The sequence below is a fragment of the Budorcas taxicolor genome, chromosome 2, assembly GCF_023091745.1.
Source record: "Budorcas taxicolor isolate Tak-1 chromosome 2, Takin1.1, whole genome shotgun sequence".
Lineage (NCBI taxonomy): Eukaryota > Metazoa > Chordata > Mammalia > Artiodactyla > Bovidae > Budorcas > Budorcas taxicolor.
This window is the reverse complement of record NC_068911.1, coordinates 171,580,960-171,596,175: the sequence shown is the minus strand read 5'-3', so window position 1 is coordinate 171,596,175 and position 15,216 is coordinate 171,580,960.

The window sequence follows — 15,216 nt, the reverse complement described above, 5'->3', positions numbered from 1 at the left end:
AAAGCTTCCCCTCTCTGATAAGTCAGAGGAGGAGACAGAAGTAGAAGAGGTATCCTTTGTCTAGTGTGGTTGTGATTGGGGTTTAGTGCTTCCGGGCAGCTGGTACCTAAATGCAGACTCTGTCCTTATGGGGTGCTTCTGTGGGTTCCCAAGAGAAAGCCCTACCAAAGCTTCATGCTGCATCCCAGGCAGGGGGGTGGCTCTGTCCAGTGGATCCCTTCGAACCCCTACCCTTCTGTTTTGGCACCCCCCGCACCTCTCCACTGTGGGTGCCTCGCCCTGGGAGGAAGCGCCCCTGGGCAGGGTCACAGCCACCTTCCTTTCCACTTTCCACCCACAGAAACCATTATGCTTCCCTACCATCTGGGCAAGAGCAGCCTAGCCCCAGAGGAACTGGGATGCGGAGCTGCTGGGCCCTCTCCGGATGTCAAGCAGGATCTTTTGAGCTTTACAGAAAAGACACGGTAGGCATTCCATACTCCCCGCTCAGGCTCCCTTCACAGCTAAGTAAACTAAGACCCAGAAAGAGCAAACAGATTCAGAATTAGGACCCAAGTTTGCCTGACACAAAAATCATTTTCTTTCTTCCGCACCAAAGTTCCTATTGGCCAGACTGAGGTCACTGCCATCATTAACAGTAAATATTTAATGAGTACTTGCTGGTGAGACAAGTCAGACCACACCGTTTAGTCAGACTGGAAGCCCAGAGTAGGGCAAAGAACAGGAGCAGGAGGGGGAGAGGTTTGCTCAGCTGAAATCTGGCCTGAGGCCCAGGTCCACGCGCCCAGAGTAGACCTGGACTGAAAAAATAAATGTCACCATGTAATCTGCAACCTAGGGACCCAGGGACAGGAGGGGGAGGTGATATTGATCAAGGCCGAAACAGTGGTTTCCAAACTTTGCTGCAATGGAATCACCCAGGGATTAAAAAAAAAAATTCTGATGACTGGACCCCACTCCCAGACTTTCTAATTGAATTGATATGAGAAGCAATTAAGGCAATAGGTTGTTCAAATGGGTTGTAAAGTTGGTGGCAGGGACAGGATATGTGGGGTGGAGGGGCAGGGGCGACTGGAGGTCTCTCCAGAGGAAGTGGCAATATTACGGCCTCAAGGCCTGGGGCTCTAGAGCAGGGAGTTCAGGGCCCAGGGCACTGGGCTGGCCCAAAGTGGCCCTTGGGAAAGATTAGCTGGAGGACTCTGGGAGGGAGGGAAGGAACAGAAGAGAAAAGAAGCAAAAATGCAGTCAGAGAACTGATTTTGAGTCCATGAACTTTCTGTGTGACCTGAGACAAATTGCTTCCCCTCTCTGGGCCTCAGTGTCTCCATCTTGAAAAGGTGGGGATTGAACTTGATGATGGCTAAGGGTCCCTCTGGCTCCAGGGTTGGAGGATGCTCCAGACCCTGGCAGGCTGGAGCTAGTGTGAGATAAGCCCGGATAGAGGCCCAATCTGCAGATCCGTAGAGGATGCTGCTGCAATACTAGGCTGGGCCTGGGCAGGTACGAGGTCCGTGAGAGAGGTCCTCCACGGCCCCTTCCTGGACTCCCTGACCGCTCCATCAGGCTGCTGGAGGTGGTTCATGGAAATTTCCTCTCAGCCCCTCTAGCTCAGGGAACGTGGCTCAGTGTCAAATGGAAATGTCCGCTCTCCCTCCGACAGCTGGTGGGAGACATGTGCATTGGAGCTGGAGACGCAGAGAACTCACGGCAATGACGGCGGTGGGGAGGGACACACCTGGTTATAGGCTATCCGGGCTTCGTCAGTGGCCCAGGCGTCTTCCATCAACAAGTGTTTATGGAGTAACTCACCTACAGCATTCACCATGCTGCCAAAGACTGTTCCAACTCCCACACAACTGCACCCATCTCACACGCGAGCAAAGTAATGCTCAAAATTCTCCAAACTAGGCTTCAACAGTACGTGAACCAAGAATTTCCAGATGTTCGAGATGGATTTAGAAAAGGCAGAGAAACCAGAGATCAAATCGCCAACATCCACTGGATCATAGAAAAAGCCAGAGAGTTCCACAAAAACATCTACTGCTGCTTTATAGACTATGCCAAAGCCTTTGACTGTGTGAATCACAACAAACTGTGGAAAATTCCGAAAGAGATGGGAATACCAGACCACCTGACCTGCCTCCTGAGAAACCTGTATGCAGATCAAGAAGCAACAGTTAGAACTGGACATGGAACAATGGACTGGTTCCAAATAGGAAAAGGAGTACGTCAAGGCTGTATATTGTCACCCTGTTCAGTTCAGTCAGTTCAGTCGCGACCCCATGGACTGCAGCATGCCAGGCTTCCCTATCTATCTCCAACTCCCGGAGCTTGCTCAAACTCATGTCCATCGAGTCGGCAATGCCATCCAACCATATTATCCTCTGTCGTCCCCTTTTCCTCCTGCCTTCAATCACCCTACTTACTTAACTTATATGCAGAGTACATCATACAAAATGCTGGGCTGGATGAAGCACAAGTTGCAATCAAGATTTCTAGGAGAAATATCAATAACCTTATATATGCAGATGACACCACCGTAGCACTAAGCGAAGACAAACCAAAGAGCCTCTTGATGAAGGTGAAAGAGGAGAGTAAAAAAGCTGGCTTAAAACTCAACATTAAAAAAAATGAAGATCATGGCATCCGTTCCCATCACTCCATGGCAAATAGATGGGGATACAATGGAAACAGTGACAGACTTTATTTCCTTGGGCTCCAAAATCACTGCAGATGGTGACTGTAGCCATTAAATTAAAAGATGCTTGCTCCTTAGAGGAAAAGCTATAACAAATCTAGACAGCATATTAAAAAGCAGAAACATTACTTTGCCAACAAAGGTCCATATAATCAAAGCTATGGTTTTCCCAGAAGTCATGTATGGATGTGAGAGCTGGACCATAAAGAAGGCTGATTGCCAAAGAATTGATGCTTTTGAACTGTGGATTTGGAGAAAACACTTGAGAGTCCCTTGGACAGCAAGGAGATCAAACCAGTCAATCCTAAAGGAAATCAGTGCTGAATATTCATTGGAAGGACTGATGCTGAAGCTGAAACTCCAATACTTCAGCCACCTGATGTGAAGACTGACTCACTGGAAAAGACCCTGATGCTGGGAAAGATTGAAGGCAGTAGAGGATGACAGAAGATGCGGTGGTTGGATGGCATCATCGACTCAGTGGACATGAGTTTGAGCAAACTCCAGGAGATAGTGAAGGATGGGGAAGCCTGGTGTGCTGTAGTCCATGGGGTCGCAAAAAGTCGTACATGACTGAGCGACTGAACAGCGAAACCTACTGTGTTCTGGGCCCTATTCCAGGAGCCAAGGACTTAGGACAGGACAGACTCAGGACAGGACAGACACCTGTCTCCTAACAGGGGGATGATAATAAGCATGAATGCTGTGAATGAGGGAAGGTAAAGAAAAGACTGTGGTGCTGGGGGCAGGGAGGTGGCTGTTTTAGGGAGGGTGACCAGAGAAGGCTTTGCTGTGGATAAAGCAACTTTTGTGAGATTACCAAGGAACAGCAAGTACAACAGTTGCCGATTATCCACGGTTTCCCTTTGCTGTTTCCCATCACAACCACGACCAACCAGATAAATTTGTAAATAATTTTTTAAATAACAAATGACAAAAATAAACAACTCATACGTTTTAAATCATGTGAGGTTATGGGTCACGTGATGAAATCCTCGCACAGTCCAGTTTGGTCCTGGCCAGGCCTAGAATCATCCCTCTGTCCAGCACATCCTGCCAGTTACTCACTCAGTAGCCACTTGGGTTATAGCAAGATTGTTGGGGGATGCAGTGTTTGTGTTCAAGTCACCATTATTTTACGTACTAATGGCCCCAAAGCGCAAGAGTAGTGATGTTGACAATTCAGATATGGCAAAGAGACAAGTGCTTCCTTTAACTGAAAGGGTGAAAGCTGTGGACTTAAGGAAAGAAAAAAAAAAATTCTATGCTGAGGGTGACTGGATCTTCTCTCCATGGAACTGTGAAGAAGGTAAAGAAATTTGTGCTAGTTTTGCCATCGTGCCTCACATTGCAAAAGTTATGGGTACTATACATGATAAATGTTTAATTAATAAGAAAAAGGCACGGGACTTGCCTGGCAGCCCAGAGGTTAAGACTCTGCACTTCCAATGCAAGGGGCACAGGTTTGATGCCTTGTTGGGGAACTAAGATCCTACATACCCCATGGCACAGCCACAAAACATGGAAAAAGCATTAAATTTGTACAAAAGGAACTTTTGAGAGAGAGAAACAACGTTCACATAACTTATTACAGTCTATTGTTATAATTGTTCTTGTTATTGTTTAGAAGCTAAGTCACGTTCGACTCTTTGGGACCCCATGGACTGTAGCCCGCCAAGCTCCCCTGTCCATGGGATTTCCCAGGCCAGAATATTAGAATAGGATCTTCCTCACCCAGGGAGCAAACTGGTGTTCCTTACTCTGGCACCCGGATTCTTCACCACTAAGCCACCCAGGAAGCCCATAATTGTTCTACTTTATTTTTATTGTTGTTAATCTCTTACAATGCCTAACTGATAAGTTATACTTTATCATATGTTTGTATGTATATGTAGGATAAAAGATAAAACATCAGCTGTGTAGATAGGGTTCCATACTGAGGTTTCAAGCCTCCACCGGGGGTCTTGGAACATATCCCCCACAGATAAGAGGGGACTTCAGTACAAAAACCCTGAAGCAGGTCCTTGGCTGGCATGTTGAGGGCAGCAGGGGAAGAGTAGGTGATGGGATCAGAGGGTTTCCTGCCAAGCAACTGGACCTCGCGTTACCAAACGTGACCTCCTTTCCATTAGAAGCTCAGCCCTTCTCCAGAAAGGAGGTCGAGGACACAGCGGGCCTGTCTCCTGCCCCGGGTCCAACTCAGTGCCCCCACCCCCTGCTCTCTCCAACATCAAGCACCAGTTCCCTCCCAGCTGTGGGAGGGAAGTCGTAGCCTCTTCTTGTCAGAGCCTCTATGAGGTGTCTCCAGAGTCACTGGCAATCAAGCCCAGACACTGGCGGGGGCGGGACTAGCCCTCACTCTGCGCCCCATGTGGCTGGCACTGCTCCGGAGCCCGCGGCCATCCTGGTGGCCTGGACAGGGGCTCCCGGGAGGGTGCCACCTGGGCAGTAGCACCTGCGAGGGGATGTTGGACATCTCATGCCTGACCTGGGTCATTTTCTCTCTTGGTCTCAGAGCTTGAGAGCAATGTGAAGCCATGGGACAGGGGATGAGGCTGGATCTTCCTCCTTGTCAGCCCAGGTCGAGGGAGCCCTTCAGGGTCAGGATGGTTCTCTTACTCTGAGTTCACCGCTCATATATCTGTTCTGTCCCATGTTCATCGCAACGCTCTGGGGGCATCATTTCTGCTAAAGCCAGCTTTGCATGTGAGGGTGAAGGGCCAGACAGCAGTGGCTTCCTCCATGTGGATGCAGCTGAGGTGGCAAAGGCGTCGGGCAGAGCGCTGGGAGGAAGAATCTGACTCCAGGGGTCAAGGGGCTGCCCTGGAGGACGCACTGTAGAGGGGCTGGGGCAGCAGTTGTGGGGGGCTGGTGTGGAGGCTCCCCGAAGGATCCTGGAGCGTGATGGTGCTGGTCCGGTCGGGGGAGTTGTGGAAGAGGTGAGAGAAGTGGTGGTCTGGCATCCAGGTGTCTGCCTGGCTTGTCCTTCCGCTGTCCGGTCATTCAACCGCCTCCTCCCTGCATGGAAGCCCACAGTCATCATTCCTGCTTCCACTGGCCCATTCCATCAACAAGTGTTTATGGGGTGCCCAGACAGGTCTGACCTGGACCCACCCTGCTTGCCATCCATTGGTGGCTCCCCAGTCAAGCCCAAACCCCTTGTCTTGACTGACAACACCCTGTATGGCCTCCCAGACTCCTGCCTCCCTAGAGCCCCTCCATCTGCAGCCCAGTCACCCTCACATTGCCACCTCGCCTCTCTCAGTCCTCCATGCGCTGCTCCTGTGTCTGAAACACTCATTGCTGCTTTTTTTTTTGAACTGCCCAACTCCTACTTCTCCTCTGATCCTCAGCTCAGATGTGAACTCCTCCAGGAAGCCCTCCCTGACTGATCCCATTACACCAGTCTGACTTGGTTCCCTTTTCTGTGCTTCTGTTGACTCCTCTGATAACTAACATCCATCACACTGTGATGCATATTAATTACCTGTCCTCCTCCTGGGCTGTGTGTGTTTAAACTCAACATGATTCCATTAGCTCTAGTTGTATTCAGTGATTCACAATGAAAAGCCACAACACATTGGCTTGAACTAGGAAAAGGAATAACTTGTTTCACAGAACAAGAACTCGGGGGCAGACAGTCCGAGACTGGTGTGTGAGCTCGTGAATATAACCACAGCCTCAGGCTCCATCTACCACTTGGCTCCAGCCATCTTATACAGCTTTTACCCTCCTAGGCACAAGGTGGATATTGTATCTCTAGGGTGATGTTTCCATTCCAGGCAGGAAGGGGGAGGACGGGAAAAGGGCAAAAGATCGGTACTTCAAGAAAAGTTCATCAGCTTTCTGTTACAAGGAAGGAGAGAACGGGTACTGACAGGCAGTCAGCAAGGTCTGCTGCGATGGCTAGATGGACTCATTGCTGCTTCCCAGCCCACAGCCCCCATGTATGTTCCATCTCCAAACTTCTTCACTGGAGTAGATGACACCTCCACTCAGCAGCCCAACTGAAGCACTTAGGGGTCATCCCTTACTCCAGAGCCCGCATCCAGCCCATCAGGGTCCTGCTGTCTCCACTGTGACACAGATCCTGAACCCAACTTCGCCTCTCCAGCCTGTTGACCCCACCTTAGGCCAAACTTCCCTCCTCTCTCCCTCCCGCACTCCTGATCACTTTACATCCATTCTCTTCTTCACAGTGGTTCAAGGCTCCTTTACAGACATAACCCCATCACATCCCTAGAGCCCCTAGAGGCTTCACATTACGCAGAATATATATACTGCACCCCCACACCCTGGCCCACAGGCTTGCATGGCTGGCCCCTGACTGCCTCCCTGCCGCAGACCCTCTTGCTCACCCTATCTAGCTGGGCAGGCCTTTTGCACACCCTTCCCTCACACCTGTGGGCTCTTGCCTTTGGACCTTTTGCACGAGCTGTCAATGCACTATCCCCTGCCCATCCATACGAGGAGGCTCCTCACCCTCTGCCACGGGTCACTGCCTATGACATCACCCCTTTCATTTTCTCTTTGCACTCCTCATAAGCTCTCCTATTGTCTTTCTCCTCCACCAGAATGTAAGCTTTTGAGGGCAGGGACTCCATCTGCCTTGTGCACAGCCATATCCCTAAGGCCTAAGACTGCCTGGCATGGCAGATGATTCAGTATTTGCTCAGTGAATAAATGAATGAATGAATGGAGAGGTTTGTTGAGTGTTCCCTTAGAGGATCTTTCAGCTCTTAAGACATCTAAAGAGGAAGGAGAGGAGAAGATAGAGGGTAGGGAATGTGATAACCTGAGATTCAAGTCAGAAACAAGAAGCAGTGAGTGACCATCTTCCCACCAACATCCAAACCCTTCCTGCTGATTTCCAACCTAGACAGCATATTGAAAAGCAGAGACATTACTTTGTCAACAAAGGTCCGTCTAGTCAAGGCTATGGTTTTTCCAGTAGTCATGTATGGATGTGAGAGCTGGACTATAAAGAAAGCTGAACGCCAAAGAATTGATGCTTTTGAACTGTAGTGTCAGAGAAGACTCTTAAGAGCCCCTTGGACTGCAAGGAGATCCAACCAGTCCATCCTAAAGGAAATCAGTCCTGAATATTCATTGGAAGGACTGATGGTGAAGCTGAAACTGCAATACTTTGGCCACCTGTTGTGAAGAACTGATTCACTGGAAAAGACCCTGATGCTGGGAAAGATTGAAGGGAGGAGGAGAAGGGAATGACAGAGGATGAGATGGTTGGATGGCATCACCAACTCAATGGACATGAGTTTGAGTAAACTACAGGAGTTGCTGATGGACAAGGAGGCCTGGCCTGCTGCAGTCCATGGGGTTGCAAAGAGTTGGACACAACTGAGCGATTGAACTGAACTGACTGCCCAAGTGATCCTGCCAGGCAGAGTGTCTCTGAGGTGGGGGTGAGAGCCTGTTTGGGGAAAACCAGAGGGAGGAGATGAGCACGGCAGACACCATATGGAGCCTGCTCTATTCTGGCCAGATGACCTCACCATCTGGGAAATAATGTTGAGAGCGCCCCCTGCTGGCTCAGCCGCTAACCAGCTCTGGGGTCAGTGACTGGAAGCCCCCTGAACCTCAGTTTCCTCCCATGGAAATGGAATAATACTTATTATTAAGGACTCTGTAAGATGGAATATGCAAAACGCTTATACAGTGTGGAGCAAATAGTACGTGCTCAAAATTCCTTAACCACAAAAGGAGGAAAGAGAGATAGGAAAGAGTCAGAAAGGGTCAGAAAATACAGAGAAAGATGACAATAAAAAGAGGCAGGTAGCTGTAAAGGGGCAGCCCAGTCTGGGCCGCTGGGAGTTTGACTCTCCCACAAAAGATACAGAAATATAAAGCACCCAAAACTGTAGTACCCACTCCCCGAAACTGACTTTTGAGTTCTTCTGGTTCAACACTCTCCTTTTACAAATGTTCTGAGCCCCAGAAGGAACAAAAATGTCTCTAAGATGCCCAGAGATTCAGCAGAGAAGCCATGCGCGGAGGGATGGCAAGCTGGGGAGGAGTCACGCAGGTGGGCCGGGGCAGTGGTTTATGTTTGCTGTTCTCCGCCGTCCAGAGGGAGAGGGCCTGCCCTCCTCTGTCCCCTCGGCCACAGCGGGGGAAAATGGCAGACTGAGAAGAGGGTCACTGGGCAAGAAGGGACAGGGAGGGGCAGGGGACTGACTTGTTCCTGCCCATGCCCTGCACTAGGCGCTTCACTTAACCCAGCACAGACTCAATACTCATCCATCCTGTGAGGGATTATCCTCATTTCACAGGTGAGGGCACAGAAGCCCCCGGCCCCTGAAGAGCTAACAGGGCTCCATTCTGTGTGATTCCAAAAAGCTGCATCGCGCTTCTGCCTGGGAATTGAAAGGCCTGGATTTGGGACCGAAACTAAGTGGCTGTAACCTTGGGCAACAGAGAAGGCAATGGCACCCCACTCCAGTACTCTTGCCTGGAAAATCCCATGGATGGAGGAGCCTGGAAGGCTGCAGTCCATATGGTCACGAAGAGTCAGACACGACTGAGCAACTTCACTTTCACTTTTCACTTTCATGCATTGGAGAAGGAAATGGCAACCCACTCGTGTTCTTGCCTGGAGAATCCCAGGGACCGGGGAGCCTGGTGGGCTGCCATCTGTGGGGTCGGACATGACTGAAGCAACTTAGCAGCAGCAGCAGCAGCAGCAACCTTGGGCAATCCTTTCTCTCCAGCCTCAAGCTCTTCCTCTAAACAAGGAGGGTAGGCATTGGTCACTGAGGGCCCTTCCAGCTGGAGCTGACATTCTTAGAATTCTGAACAACAGCCTTCCCCAGCTGAGTCAGGAGGAAGGCCTGCCAGACACCCTGCAGCTCTCATCTGGCCTTCCTGCCCCCGGAGCCCTGGGCAGCCATGCCCAGGGAGTCCCTCATCCTGCCCTGGCCAGGCAGCACAATGCCGCCTCCTCTCCCTTCCAGGGTGGCGCCCATCCCCCCACACCTCCAGCCCAGGGAGCCGGGACCTCAGCCCCCATCACTCTCTGGGGCAAATCTCAACAGTCTGGGGAAGCAAAACTAAACAATGAATTAAGCCCTTCAATTTCCCCCAAATCTTCAAGGCTGTGGGGAGCCCACAGGTGAAGATTTAGATCAGGGCTTCTCCAACTAAAAAAAAAGTTTTAAGAACTTAATTTTTTATAAAATTAAATATACTCGATAGTGGTAATGGTTACAGAACATAGTGAATGTTCTTAATGCCACTGCAATGTACACTTAAAATGATTAGTATGGTACATTTTATGTTATGTATATTTTACAATAAAAATTTTTTGATGAAATAAAAAAAAAGAAAAATGCTGGCCTCAACTTGGATAGTCTTCAACAGATCTTGTAAGGCTGTTATAGAAGTTCCTAAATGCTTACTTTCAATTTCTGTTCTTATCTTATTGCAGACCGGTAACGTTTTATGGACTGGTAGCAATCCCAGGGCTGCTCTTTGATAGAACTGATTCAGGCTGCTCAGAGGTGGACTCTGGTTTTGCAGTCTCTCAGGAGACATTCCAGAAGGAACAACATTTCTGAACCCACTGCTTCTCAAGCAGAAACTTCTGGATACCAAGCCAGTCAACCCCAAGCAGCCCCAGGCCACTGATCTGACTTATGCCTGGACCCCTCCTTCCACCCTAGTCTGTCTCGCAGGGTCTTCTTGATGTGCATTACAGATAAAGTGTGCCTGCTGGTGGCCCCTGATGGGCATAGGGAATTGTGAGGTAGGGGGAGGAGTGGGCGGAACTGCACGAGAGGAGTGAAGTTGTGCCCTCTTTGCTTCTAACCCCTATAGCAAACTTGGCCCAAGTGCCACCTGCTACGGGAAGTCATCCTGGGCTCACAGCAGAACCGAGGAGCCCCCAGCTGTGTCCCTGCATCGTAGCACAGTCCCCCTGCACGTATTCTCATTGAATGGTTGACACGGGAAATCTGAAAGCGGTGCCTACTCCTCTGGGTGGGGTGGGCCTTGGTTTGAGGGCTTGGCTAGATTTCAGGTCTTGGTTAGGTGCTCCTGTCCAGGGTATAGTCTGCACAGCTCTGAGCAGCTCAGCTGCCTTGATGGTTGGGACTCTGGGCACATCTCCACCAGGCTGTGGGGACTGCAGAGTGGGACCTGCGTCTGGAGTGTTGTGTCAGAGTACAGTGGTCTGCTTGGCGGAGCAAAAGAAAACATTGTGGGTTTTTGAAACATCTGGACACCTGGGCTCCAATTTTAGAAAGTCTACCTGCAAAGGTCTGATGAGCGTCCTGAGTCTCTACATTTTGAAAAAGTGCCATGTGACTCTGATGCCCCATTGGTGTCTGGCCCGTGAGAGGTGCCAGCGAGTGGTTTGGTGGCCGTGATCAGTGCTGCAGCACGTCTGAAGAAGGGAACACAGGGACCTCCAGCCTGGAGGACGTTAGAAGGGAGTGTCACTTTTATCTATCCTTTTGTACCAGTTGGACTTTTGAGTTAAAAATCTGATGAACTGATAAAATGGCTATCATTTATGTCAAGAACTGCAGGGACTTCCCTGCTGTCCAGTGGTTAAGATTCTGTGCTTCCAATGCGTGGGGCACAGGTTCAATCCCTGGTTGGGGAACAGCTCCCATATGCCACCGTGGCCAAAAGAAAACCCTGCAAACTCGCCTGAATGTGTATCTGAGGCCTGCCATCCGTAAGGACGTAAGTGGGCGGGCCAGAGGCACAGAGGCTGTAGTGTGCAAGTGCGCCTCAAGGGGGCAGCAGCTGCTCAGAGCGCGCTGATCGCCTCTGGGTGGGACTGTGAGCACAGACAGGGTTGCAGGATTTTCTGGGTTTTGAAGGTAAGTCTGAAATCACATTTTCAACTGTAATTAATTGTCAACTAATTTTTAAAAATTTAAAGCACAGCACAGAGTGAAGCCAACAAGCCTGTGGACTGACTCTGGCTGCAGGCCAGCAGTTGGTGCATTCGAATCTTGAATCTGAGAAGGATGTTAAGGACTGGGCACCTTCAAGGCCCGTCCGCAAAGCCAGGACAGAGCCAGCCTTTGTTTCTAGAAAATCGGGTTGACTCCCCACAGGTCCACACAGGATAGGAACAACTCAGGTGCCCAGAGGAGTCACCACCCACTCATAGTCATCTAATTCAGCACACATTAAGCTCCCACCACGTGCCAGGCTCAGTGCTGGAGACCCAGTGACGTGACAGGCACAGCTCCTGCTCTGGGGGAATGCTTCCTTCTAACTGGAGACACACGGTTGAAACAAATAATCACGATAATGAATTCATTGTGAAACATGAGGAGCTGCGGTATAGCACAAGGTTGGGGTTGGATTCCTGATTCCACCCTTGGTCGGCTGTCACTTCCGGCAAATACCCTAATCTCTCAGTGGCCTCCTTTCCTACCTGTGAAATGGGCATGACAATATCATAGGGTTGTCTTGGGGATCCCGAGATCATGCAAATAATTATTAGTCACAGCCACGAAGTAGAGAGAGCTATAAAGAACACGTAAGAGGGAGCCTAGGCTTCTCAGAGAACCCCATCAAGCCCCTCCCCAATCCCAGAAGCTTCTCCCCCGATAGGTGTGAGGCCACAGGTTGGAAGTCTGGGCCCAGCGACCGCTGCACCCCCAGGGCTCAGTCCCCCGTGTGCTCTCCATTCTGCTGTGGCAGCCATGGGCATCTGGGTAATCTCCCGCACTTGCCCCCGGTAGGATTTGGTGCCCAAGGAAGGTACTGCCCTTGATCTCACTGGGAGAAGCCCAGGCCTTTCCCCCCATTGGCCAGAGCCCCTCCCACTGAGACTGCCACATCTCAGAGCTCATCAAATTCTACAATTAAGTATTACACATCTGGGTGCCTGTATAAAACGAGTCAGAAAACCTTCCTTGTGCCACCAAAGCGCAGAATGCTAGCTTCCACTGGCAGGGACCTCAGCCACTGGGACACTGTGGACCTTCTACTTGACCTGGGCAAAGAGGGAGGAAGGCAGAAGGCAAGAGACTCAAGTAACAGTAATGCTTCTGGTGCCTTCAAGGTCAGCTCAGTGGAGGAACCCTCAATGGCCAAGATAGGATCCCTGATCTAATCAGGTAGAGAAGACCTGGAATTACGCTTGAACGTGGAAGGCAATTTCCAGGGTACCTAATCCAACCTCCCATTCAAAGCGAGAAGCTCCTCTCTAAGGAGCCTGGCCTTATCTTCTTGTTCACAAGCAAATCACTTTCAACAGTGATTCAGAAACCCAACTAACAGTAAGGTGGCCAAGTGGTTATCTGGGAGGGCAAAGCAGTGCTAACACATCACTGGAAATCAAAACTCTTCATGGGGAGGATAACACAGATGCAAGCAACACCTTTATAAAGGGCTGGCGGGTGGGGCTGAAATCTTTCTTCCTTAGAGTAACAGAAGATCGTCACTCATGGCCTTTTTGAGGGCGGCAGCACTGGCTGAATCCGGGGCAGAGGGGACGCCGAAATGCCAGAGCAGCCCCCTTCCCAGGAAGGGCCTGGACTCAGTGCCCCAGTTAGACCCTGACCAGCTGAGACCTGTGGGCGTTACCTCGCCCTCCTAGACCTGCTTACTTCTGTCCTGTAGCAGCAGCCACCTCACACGTTTGGACCTGAGGAGACAACGTCACAACGCCCAAAAGGAACTGCTCACCCTACAGTAGCCTCAGACCGGCAACACCACTCCCCAGCCAGCCCTGGAGTGGTTTATTTCTCCTCCTGTTGCCCACTGTCAGCAGAAAGTCTCCCAGTTCCTTGGTGCGGTGTCTCCAGAGCCCAGTGGCGCCATCCAGCTCAGAGGCTCATCACCTCACCCTTGTGGCGCTTCCACAGCCTCCCAGTGTGGTCTCCATCACCTTCCCTTTCCAATTCACCCTGCCCCACGCCTCCATTCTCTCCCTCAGGATGGCTTTGTTCACTGAACAATCCTGTTCTGTGTTCTGAAGCCCCCACTGCTCAGGATAAAGGGAATAGAGAGGGGATCTCTGAGAGCCTGCTGTGAGCCAGTAACCATGGCAGGTCCTCATAAACTACATGTTAACAACCTACTCACCAGAGACATATTAATGTCCTTTGTTAACCAAACGTTATTGACCAGTGTTTCAAAATTCACTTACATAACAAATCGCCGATTAGTTTCTGCAAAAACCTCCCTGTCAGGGAAGTGTTATCAAGTCCATATCTGATTTCTCAGAGGACTGGCTCAAGTCTTCTCTCCTCTATTAAGCTTCCCAGACCACCGAATCCTGTGGTTACACCCTCCACTGAAACACACTTGGCCGAGTACAAACATGGGACTGAGGCCATATTTTCATCAAGGCGTTCCACAACCCTCCACCCGCTTCAGGCATAAACACAAGATGCACAGGGACCCCATTTCATCTTTGCGTTGCTAGCACATAGCTCAAAGTTGGGCACGTACTAGCTGTTTGTTAAATGTGGATTTAAGGGCTTTCTTCCCATCCCTCAAGCCCCTCCTTTCTGCTGAGGCCAATCACCACATCCAAGTACAAAAGCCTCAAGAGGAAGGGATGCACCTCATTTTCCACTCAAGTCAAAGGAAACAGAGTGTGCTCTACAGCGACAGCCCCCAGGCTGCAGTCAAACCACTTCTGACCTCTGACAGAGGAGCCACCAGGAGAGGCTGGCCTGGCTCACTCTGAAGACAGGACTGAGTCCTCCGGCCCAGGGCTCTGGACAATCCCCAGGAGCTCCTGGACACCCACTCCTTCCCTCCGAGCTGTGCACGTATGTGTGCGCTCAGTTGCTCAGTCATGCCCAACTCTTGAGACCCCCAGAGGACAGGTTCCTCTGTCCACGGGATTCTCCAGGCGGGAATACTGGAGGGGGTTGCCATTTCCTCCTCCAGGGGATTGAACCTGAGTCTCCTGCATTGGCAGGTGGATTCTTTACCACTAAGCCATCTGGGAAGCCCTCCTTCCAAGTCACAGGCAAAGAATTTGAATGGCAATTACTTAACCTAATTCAATCTTTTTATGTTTGAGAAAACTGAGGCCCAGGACTAGTACCTCTCCGAAGGTCAGAGGTAAAACAGAAAAGCCAGGGCTTCCGATTTTATGGGTAAGATGGATCTCCTTCAGTTCCCTGTGACAACTGCTATCACAAGGTGGGAACTTTTGACACGAAGTCAGGGCCACCACGGGGTTGGCTGTAACCAACTGGGGGATCCCTCCTCAGGCGCATCTTAGACCCTCTTTTTCCTGGTCTCTGTTCCGTTCCCCACATGTCCCACGGGAACAAAAACCTACTGCTCTCTGTAGGACATCTAGTATCATAACTGATGAGTTTCTACTTTCAGGCCATCTTTATATCCAAGCTACTCAGAACTGGTAAAGGTTCCCATGGGTACCATCTCACCCACGCAAACCTCTAATAGCTACTACAGGACAGATCGAAGACGGACAGCGGTGCATTTCTGCACACAAGCTTCACTTTGGCCTCTGTGTTTAGATATTGCCATCATACTGAACTACACTTGAT